The sequence below is a fragment of the Anser cygnoides genome, chromosome 15 (genome assembly GCF_040182565.1).
Source record: "Anser cygnoides isolate HZ-2024a breed goose chromosome 15, Taihu_goose_T2T_genome, whole genome shotgun sequence".
NCBI lineage: Eukaryota > Metazoa > Chordata > Aves > Anseriformes > Anatidae > Anser > Anser cygnoides.
Genome location: NC_089887.1, coordinates 2435856 through 2446256, shown reverse-complemented (window position 1 = coordinate 2446256; position 10401 = coordinate 2435856).

Below are 10401 nucleotides of genomic sequence, written 5' to 3'. Positions count from 1 at the left end.
ATACACTAACTAGTATTTGTAAAGTGTGTACCTATGACTTTCATATATGTTCTGTACAGATATACAGCATTCATTTTAAAAGGATTCAGATTTTCTGGAAGATTTCCAAAAATTGTATGTCGATCATGTTATATTGTATTGTAGTAAGCACTTCGCCTTGAAGTCCTGTGCTTAACCCCAAAGCAGTGGGCAGACTGCATGGCCATATGAGCATTTTTTAAGTAGGTGTTTCATTGAAGTTAAAGTACAGTCTTGGTAGGTGAAGTTTTTTTCCTCCCTCATTGCCCAGAGTGGCCTTGTATAGTATTTCACCATCCCTGAATGCAAAGACTGGGATGGACTGACTGTCTGTGGGATCTTTCAGGAATAAAGGATGAGGAGCAAGAACTTACACTTTAAGATTTCTGGGAAAAGCCCTATACAACAGGGCTATATTACTTAATGTCCAGGAATTAAAAAAAAAAAATGCAGAAAAAGCCCATAGTGTAATAGAGACAGCTCCGACCAAGCAAAAGAAGAGACCTACCTAAGTAACCACCAGTTCACCCCCTTTTTGTCCCAAGATAGAAAGCAGACCAACATTTGCAGCCTCTAACCTTTGGTTCCTCAGACACAATCCTGTGAAGACCTTTCTATCACAAAGCTTTAAAGATATGATAATTATTGAGGAATACCTCTCCTATTATTTCCATACATTGTTATTGTCTGTGCATTAATTAGTGTAATTCCACTAGAACAATTCTCAAATGTCCAAAAGCCAGCAAAAATATTATTGAATTTCATGCAAATAGATTGTTCTGGTAAGTATTATTTGTTGTAACAATTCTACATAATAATAATAATAATAATTTTTATTTACTGAAAATCCTGCGTAGCACAGCTGATGTCCAGTTTTTGCATCAAAAGACCTCCCTTCGTCCTGCTGTAACTGTTAGCATTGCTGAATATCTGGCAACCATCTTCTTCCATAGCATGCACTCTTTTGTGTTGTTACTTATTGAATTAGACATCCTGAAGTGAGACTGCTGTGTCAGATGCACCCAGGACACCGAGTGAGTGCTGGGATGGATGTCATACTCACTGAGATGACTAAATTATCTTGTCGGGGAACATTATGGATAAGGTTGAAGTCACTTCTTAGGGAATGCAGGATGCTTTGTAATGCACTTCTGCAGGGCTAAAATTCCTTGTGTGCATGTCTTTGTGCTCTCAGTTTGCACTTTCCTACAACCCCCCAAGCCCTCTGGGCAGGAGGATTGCGAGGTGATGGCGAAGCCAGCTGCAAGCTGGAGGCACAGCAGGGCTGTATGTTTGCACAGGTGGTTAAACCCCAGAACTGGGACAGAAAGACTCAGTGTGATCTCATGACTGAGCTAATACCTCATTGCTGCCACTGGAAGCTCTCATCTTCCTCCTGTGTCCGCCCTGGTGCTCCTGAGCCTTTTCACCAAGGCGGTTTAGCTCACTGACCTGGCAGAAAACTTGACTGGCGTTCCCAGTGAAGCCTCTGATTTGTAGTGGAGGCAGGAGCCTGCAGGCAGCACTAGGAAGGGGAATGGGGGCAGAGGGGGAGCAGGATCACCCCATTCAACAAAAGGGAGTCCTGAGACCACTTTGACAGTACAGCTCAGCCAAACCCCAGTTTCTTGGCCGAAGAAACTAGTTCAGTGATCTGGAATCCTTTAAATGCACGTCAGAGACCATGTGAAATACCTTAGTGTGCTTGTCACTGAGTCACATCTGTGCACTTACATATGCAGGAGGGTTTCCCCCCTAATAATCCAGGGAGCTCATTTGCATATGCTGTTGGTTATGTCTCTAAAATATAATGAGGGTAAGAAAAGCAGAAGTCCTGCCTGGAATTTTAAGTGAATAGTTATCTGTCTCTCCTGTAACCTGCATATGCTTTCCTCATTTGGGCAGGATTAAATCTACACCAGTTAAGGAATCTCTGAAGGTAAATGGATCAGAAAGTAATAGTAATAGCCATTTATTTCCCAGCAGCTGCTAGTTCTTCCCCCCAGCAGTGACAGCCGGTGATTTGTGGTAGAGATCACACCCTGCTCCCTGCAAGTGGTGGCGAACAACATGATGTTGTGTTACTGCCCTCCTGCAATAACGCAAGGACATGTCTAAATTGATCTCTGCTCGCTCCCATTTGGGAAAGTGCTTGAGCCAGTCCTGCAGCAGCCAGCGAGGCTGTCTGACTGTGGACTGACATGTTCCCTGTAAAAGAATTTATGCTGTAGACATGAATGCGTTTTGCTAATGGAGATTATCCTTGGACATGGGTAAAATCGCAGCAGATCTGAGCGTGGGTCAGCTTCTACAGCCGTCACTGACCGAGCTGTTTGGGGGAATTCACTCATCGTGTGCCTCTTCAAAGCACTTTGCCTGGTTACCTCTGTTAGCAGTGGTCTATAGCACTTAATTCGTGAGCAGAATTAGAGTTATGAGAGGTGTGCCAGAGACAAATTGGAGACTGTGCTGTCTGGCCAGGCATCGGCGTCCAGCCGGTATCAGACAGCAAAATAGTTGAGAGTGTCTGGAGGATGAAAACAGCCTCCCAAAACCCAGCTTGGCAGTCTCGCGGGCAGAGTGCCATTCCTCACCACGGTTCCTCTGGCTGCCCTGTGACCCCCCGGCACTGCCACAGCCCAGGGCCCAGCTCCAGTCCCCAACCAGCCGAGTGATTTTTGTTTTGTTTTGTTTTGTTTTTATGTGTGTGTGCGCCCGCAGATACTGCAACATGTGGGCTCTGGGCTTCAGTTGGATAAACGAACGCATTTCAGTTTTAGCAGCTTGCAGTGGATAACACTGGCAAGATCAGAAATGGAGGAGCACGTAACGACCCAAAGTGCTGCCTCTCCTCTGAGCGTGAAGCCTGGGGACCAGCGTGATGTGTGTGAACCGGCCACAACAGAGCTGGATTTCATAGGTTTCATGAAATTCTTGTGCCAAGGATCAGACAGCACTAAATTAGACCCAGGCACTGATATAGTGACATGCAGCAAAATCCAAGGTAGCTTACTGTGGGAACAAAAGAAAGAAAACAAAAGCCAAACAAAACTTTGTTTCCTTTCCTACCCATCCCAAGAAACAAGCAAAAAAGGGGCTTTATGTGTCACAAAATTAATAATTTTCAAAATAATAAATTGAGGAACTATTTATGTTTAATTATCCATCTTGGAGGATAGAAGAGTTCTGAGAAGTTGTTAACGCTTCCACTACATGCTTTGGTAGACAGCGGGTGCTTTGGGGTGTACAGTGAGTATCTCTGTGCTTGTTTTGCAATGAGCCTCCCTTCTTGCGTCTGTCCCATCTTGCCAGCATTTCATTCTGCACTTCTCACGGCAGGGGACCTGCTGATTACTCTCCTCTAATTGAGTTTGGGTAATGAAAGTCACTGAAAATGTCTTTCATGTCGTATGTTGTCATATATCTCATTAAACCATTAGATTTGTTCTAGACCCCTTTAAAAAGAGGCCGGGGAGGGGAAAAAGAGCAATTTGCTAATATTTTTCACATGTTTCCAGAGAAACTGCACAGCATAATTACAGCTGCTTTTGCATTATTTAACCTGCCTACACACCCTTGGGCTTTGAAGAGAGAAAGTCAGACAAGATACCGAGGAGCTGTTTTGTCACGTACAGTTGTGTGAGGGATGAGGTTACTGAGGGGGACAGAGATTTTAGGAATATTCACAAATGCAAGTTTTCTTGGTTTAGTTGAAGGTTGTCTGGGTACAGGAGAGGGCATAATGTGTTAATGCCAAAATCAGACCAGACTGGGACCCCTCCAAAGGGACGCTGCACTTAGCACTTCACTTTCACTAGCTCACCCTTTCCTGCACATTTTACATCTCTCTGTGCTTGTATTTCGTTTGTAACAACGCTATCTGCTAGAAAAGCTGCTACAGCAGTTGAAGGAACTCCCTGTTTTTTAAGGAGAAAAGACACTACAGCTCCCTGCTGTCCGCAGCCCAGCACAGCCAGCCCTCTGAGGTATTCCCTGCCCCTCGGCGCTGCCTTTCCCTCACTGGGGAATGGCTCAGCAGGTGTCTGTCCCTAGCTGGTGAGCTGCTTTAGGTGCTGGTGCTCAGCACCAGCGTTGGGCTCAGCACACCTCGCACGTCCAGCACCACTGCAAAATTCTTTGCAGCTGAGATCGTGCCTGAGACCTGCGTCCTGAATCCCTTCTGAGCCTGGCTTTGCTAGCTGCAAAGTAGCTGAGTGACTCATTGCCAGCCAGAAAAGGTTTTCACAAGCTGACAGCTGAGGCCGGCCCTTTGCTTTGGAAAGATCCCATCGACAGGGGTGTTGTGGTGCCCTGCTCTAACAAACCCCGGAGACACGGTGTGAATGCGCAGCGGTGCTCCTGGCACCCAGAACCCCAGCAGGTAGAAGCAGGAGCTCGAGTATTTGGAATTTAACTTTCCCTAATATCACCCCATTTGCTTTATGTCAGACTGTGTTTATCTTCCACTGCTCACATTTAAATGTCAGAGTATCGGCATGTCTAAATTCCTCTTCTCACAGATGGAAACTGTCGATTTTTAAACACAAAAGGCACCGGGGAATGTGATATACATATTACCCTGGCACAGAGTTTAACCTTTAAAGCCTGTTCTTTAAGAACCTGCTTTAGGATAAAGCCAATCACTTCAATAAAATGATAATTTTCTCCTATATAGCTCCTGGATCTTAAAGAAACCATAAGTACTTTGCAAAAGATAAAAGCAGCATAGAGCAGGATCTTAATAATATTAATTAATGTGCGAGATAATGGAGGAATAAAGGTTTATGCTTCCTTTGTGCCTTGGGGTCTTCCTGGCACTGGCACTGCAAGGCGATAAACTGGAGGAGGGCTCAGGCAGCGTCCGGGTAGCTGACCCTTGGCACTCCTGCTTTTCTCAAAATATGAAAAAAAAATATATATATATATATTTATATATTTATATATATAAAATAAAAATCAAAAATAACTGTGAGCCCACTTGCTGGAATTTGGGCACCTCACTCTGACTCTCTGGCTTGCTGCCCCTTGCATCTGCCGTGCCCTTGGAGTCTCTCAGGCTGGGAGAAGCACCAGAAGTTCCAGGTCAGACTCCAACCAATGCAAGAACTAAACGTGACCACTTATTTTCCGGTTATTTCTATTTATTTATATACTTATTTAACTCCAGCTGGGCACACCGTAACTGAAAAATAAAATAAGGCTCAGTAAATGAGCAGATACTTTAGAAAAATCACTTTGCTATGGGCTTTTTGTGAAAGATGAAAGCAATTTTGCCATGTTTGCCTCCCAAAAGTTTGTGTGCATTTTAAGTGATTGTGGCAGGTTCCTAAAGCAGGTCAATCTGAGTGAGTAGGGGGACAAGGGAGCTGAGGGACAGTATTTTTAAAGACAAAATGCATTTAGCTGGATATTCTCTGCTTGCTTGGCTCTTCACTTTACAGGGTGTGGGACATAAAAACAGTGCTTGCCACTTCAGTGTGTCCTGGGGCAAAGCTAGATAAGGTGTAAGCACGATAGCTGTGATGGGGAAATTGTTCCCATGAGTTTTTGACCCTTGCTACACATCCCTCCTTGCCAAGAAACAAATACCAGGGATGTTTTACTACCACAATCTCAGGGCCATTAAAAGCCAGCGCTCAAAGGAACAAGGTTGCACTGGCTTGGACATCAGGTAGAAATCTATATGGATTCCTTTAATTTGGGTAATACCTCCCTCTCTTCTTTAGAGAAATATGCCTCTATTTCGTGGTGGGAAAATCTCTCTCTTGCTTTCACTGATGGAGCCCAAGAGATATCTCCACCAATTACCATGTTATTAGCTCTTTTAAAGGACAAAAACAAATGGGCAATTGAGGTTTGATTGCATTACAGAATGGTCTTTTTTCCTCTGTTTATTTTTGTCAGCTGGGTCTAGGTAATATATTCCAGGAAATGAGACAGTGGTGCTGTCTGGGGGCAAGTTTAGCTCAGATGGGTCTGCACAGGCTTTTTGTCTCAGCTCTGCTGATACCCTCCGGAGTTTCATCCTCAGCCCTGCCGTGGCTGCCTGACTCGCCCTCACTTTCATCTCTGCCAACTTCATCACAAAGCTGTATTGAGAAAATGCAGTTTCTCAAGGTATGGGAAAAGGGTTGTTCACATGCAGGAGAGGAAAGAAGGTCTGGGATCAGTCCCAAGCTCTCTGCATTATACTGGGCAATAGCTTCAGAGTCTCTCTCAGCACTGTGGCTCATATGCTGGCTGGTCCTGTGCACCTGTGGACCCCAAGCAGCCCAGGGAAAGGGTGTTGCATCCCCCTGTGCTGCTCCTCTAGGGGGCTCTGAGCTGTTGTTACACAGACTGGAGGGAGGCAGATTCTACCAAGGCTCATGCAAACCAGCACGTATTAACGGCAGGACTGACACGGTTCATCCCTTGCAGAGTTGGGTGTGAATCCAGTGTGCTGCCTTTCCCACTGATCCCTGAAAAGCATTCCTGTAACTGCTCACTGATGTCTGAGTGGCACAAGTAACCGCTCAATTAAATCACAATTAAATGCTTGTTTGATACCCTTCATTAGAACAAAGCGATTTAGCAGGAAAAGGTGAAGAACGGGTAAAGTAGTCTACTAATTGCATTATATTTCATCCTTCCAGCACTGTAGCCTCCTGCTTTATAATTACAGTAACTCCGAGGTAGAGATTTCCTGAGATGAGCGGGACGAGTAGCAGCGTGCGGTGCTGCTGAGGAGGCAGGAAGTTTTTATGCTGGTGCTAGTAGCAGAAGGGCTGGGTGGGACAAATGCCCAGGGTGGCACGGTGTGGCTGAAATGCGGCTGTCAGCACAAGTGCAGAGCTCTGCCGGCACACAGCTGCGGCGACCAGATGCTATGTAAGCTGATTTGCTGGGTAATTTTATGGATCGTCTCTAAAATATGGCTGTTGGGCAGTGATAAGCCTGCGACTTTATCTGCAAAACAGAGTTGTTATTTATCTAGATTGATTGGATTATAAAGTCAAGACCTTTAATTAAAGAGTCCCGTAATCCAAAATCAAAATAATACAAGTTGCTGCCCAGCACAGGGACTGGGTCTTCCTTAAAGCAGCTGGGCCCTGTCTGCCCCCGTGGGCCTGTTCATGCTCTTAATGCTTGCTGTCCAACTCCACACACGGACTGGATTTTTAATAAAATCTGTGATATTGAATTCACCAGCTCACAACAGCGTATGCTCTGCAGACGGCTTTCTGAAGAGGTGATCGGAGCTATTGCACGATTTTCAAGCATCCAGGTGGAAGTCACCCCCAAAAATGGATCCCCCCCCGCCCAGTGCTTTAAGGTACAGTGCAGTGGGAGCTGCATCTGCTTGCGTCCCAGCAGTGGCTGCTCTGAAGGGTGCAAGGTAATGGAGCAAAATGGACCTGTGTCCACGGGGAGTGCTCCAGCCCCTCGCGGAGCCATCTGCCAGCACCTCCCGCTCTGTCCCAGCACAGGCAAATTTCACAGGGGAAGAAGAGCAAATCCTTGACCCCCTCAGAGCTCACACTGGGATTTGAAATCTGGCCCGTTAGCGTTCGCAGCAAAGCACACCACTGCCTTGCTTTTAAAATGAGGACGACGATGATTTTTTTTACCCTCTCTTCCCCTTTTTTTTGAGCAGCTGGAATATTTTAGCCTGTCCCTTTATATATATATATATATATATTCGAATGTTTTGGAGGAAATTTCAAGCCGATTACTTAGAGTCTGGTAAAGCAATAAAGTGGCTGAGAACAAAGTATGAGAGCAGAATTCCCAGCCCAGCGGCGGCTGTGCGGCTGCTGAAGCGCTCTGAGGTCCCCGGCCGGGCGGGAGCTCGCAGTGCCCTTGGCTGAGCTGGCAGGAAAAGGTCAGGGACTTCGCTGCGGAGGCGGGTTGCAATTCAGGCTGAGGTCACTGCAAGAAGCTTTAGCTTCCCCTGAGCACTGAGCAACGTGAAAAGCCAGCAGTGAGTGCCCACAAAGCCCAGCTGATCCTGGCAGAAGAAATAAAGCCCCAAACCTCTTTTGCAAGACGAAAGCACGATGCAGCCAGGGACTGCAGATGAGCTGCTGCTTTCACTATCTGCAATCCTTCCCTCTCCCCCCATTCTGCTTCGGTTTCAGCCCTCCCCTCCTCAGCCCTGAGATTTGTTTGTTTTTCCTTCTCTTCACTTTTTCGTGGGTCCAGGCCTAGGCGGAGGGTGTGCTGGCTTCCAGATGTGAACATGGATTACTGGATTAACTTCTCCACTGGCTCTTTGGCCTCGCAGAGGCTGGAGGTCGGGGACGTTATTAATTCACAGCCTTCTCCATTTGCTCACTGTGAAGGGGCTGGAGCTATTGACTTAGAAGATTCAGTGGGATCTTGCAGCCATATTACAGCGTGCCGTTCTGTAGGCAATAAATCAATATACATCTTTTGATGCCTCTTGTTATCAAACGAAAAAGAAACATATGCCACATTTACAGATATGTGCACGCTCCAAGGGAAAAAATGCGGCGCGTGTGAGATGCTCCAGCCTTTCCAGCAGCAGTGTGCCAGCTCTGGGACTCCTGCCCGTGGGCCAGGTGAGCATGGTGTTGGCAGCAATGGAGATCAGCTCTTGGCCGTGCGGGACACCCTGCTCCCTGCAGGGGCTGAGGCCCCGAACCAGGCCTGGGAAGCTCAAATACCAAGGAACACTTTGGATCGTGCAGGTGATGATAGCTTGATTACAACCTAGCGCTGGCAAAGCAAGCGAGCTGTGCGGTTTTACACCGCATTACCTCCTCTGGAGGAGAGGGATAAGATACTCTCTCGAGTGTGTCTTTGTGGAATACCATTCTTCAGCATTTCTAACTGACAGTACTTATGCCATTGCTAGGAAACACTAACAAATAACTACCTTTTCATAGCTCCACATAGACATATTCTAGTGGAAGGCAGATCCTTTTGAAGATGAAATAGTTTCAGATGTAGTCTTTTGGCTTTCAAGTGATGGGATGGACAATATCTCCTGGAGACGATAGAAAGAGTTTCTGTGCATCTGGAATTTGGCTGTAACATGAACTTTATTGTTGTACAATCCAAAGCAGAAGATCTGATCTCTATTCTTAAAAGAATATGAATAAAAAAGGCTGCACCAACGACATCTATCCTCTCAAAGGCAAAGCACTCAGTAGATAAAGGCCCACATACCTTTGGATGAAATCAGTGACTTTCTGATTTCTACTCATGCTACAAAGAACAGTGGCATGATGGAAATTGGGTGCCTTGCAGCTAAGAGTGCAGGTGACCCTGCTGACCAGGCCATAGCTTGGTTTCATAAAGTAAAATCTATACAGGCTGCTCAGCTGCTCTTAAAATGTAAATTCCTATGAGCAAAATATACCATCATATGCTTAGTTAACAATAAGAATATGCATTTTCTACTTGTTCTCTGTCCTCAGTCTAGACAGATTGTTAAATATCATTTTTTATTTTTGTATTTCTAGTATTACTTATGTGGCAACATGAATCAACTGGCTATAAATAAGTTAAGATGGAAATCAGAAATGTAATTCTAGCAATCAAAGGCACAAGGTTCAGGAACAGCCTCTCAATGTGATTAATGAAGCAAAAATCTAACTAGTTTGAACACGGAAGTTGATAAATACCAAAGAGCTATGTGACACACTTGCATATGGAGTGTCCTGGGAGTTTCCTTTTGAGATTGTGCTGCTTTGTAATCAATAAATACAGAAATTGTGTTATATGTTCAGGGAAGCCATTCGTTACAGCTCCTTTTAAGGGAACTCTACACAAAAGCATAAAAAATATGTGGTGGAGAGCAACGCTTGTTCTGGCCCAGGGCTCTGGCAAAGCAAATGAGCTTGAGGAGTCAAGCAAATGGGTTTGGGGCAACTGGTCAACCCCTGGAAAATGACTGATGCATTCCACGTGGGTGTTTGTGCTGCTCTGCTTTTTTCTCACCCTCCTACAACTGAGACATCTCATGAGAATTACTGCTTTAAGGTCTGGCCAAGAATGGACAAAGTCTGGATAATATGAGCTGGCTTGGGCACCCCTTGAAAATCTATTTGTCTATCAGCAATCCTCACGTAACAGGTTTTGGCCAGCAAGCTAATCCCTAATAAGGATTTAAGATTGCAAACTGAGTTGGTGCATCCCTACAGAACTGTTCTCTTCTTGGTGCTGCTTGTCAGCACAGAGCTTTTTTTCCTCAAAGGCACCAAATGTGTAGAAGGATGTAATAACATTTTGGATTCACTATCCAATTTTGCAAAGCTCTACTTTGCCCATGAACATCCATAGGCTACGGACCGATTGCAGCCAGGATCACAACACGTGAAACCTCCAGACTTCTCGCCAACTGTGGGGTTGTTGCAGGAGAAGCAGCCTCCACGG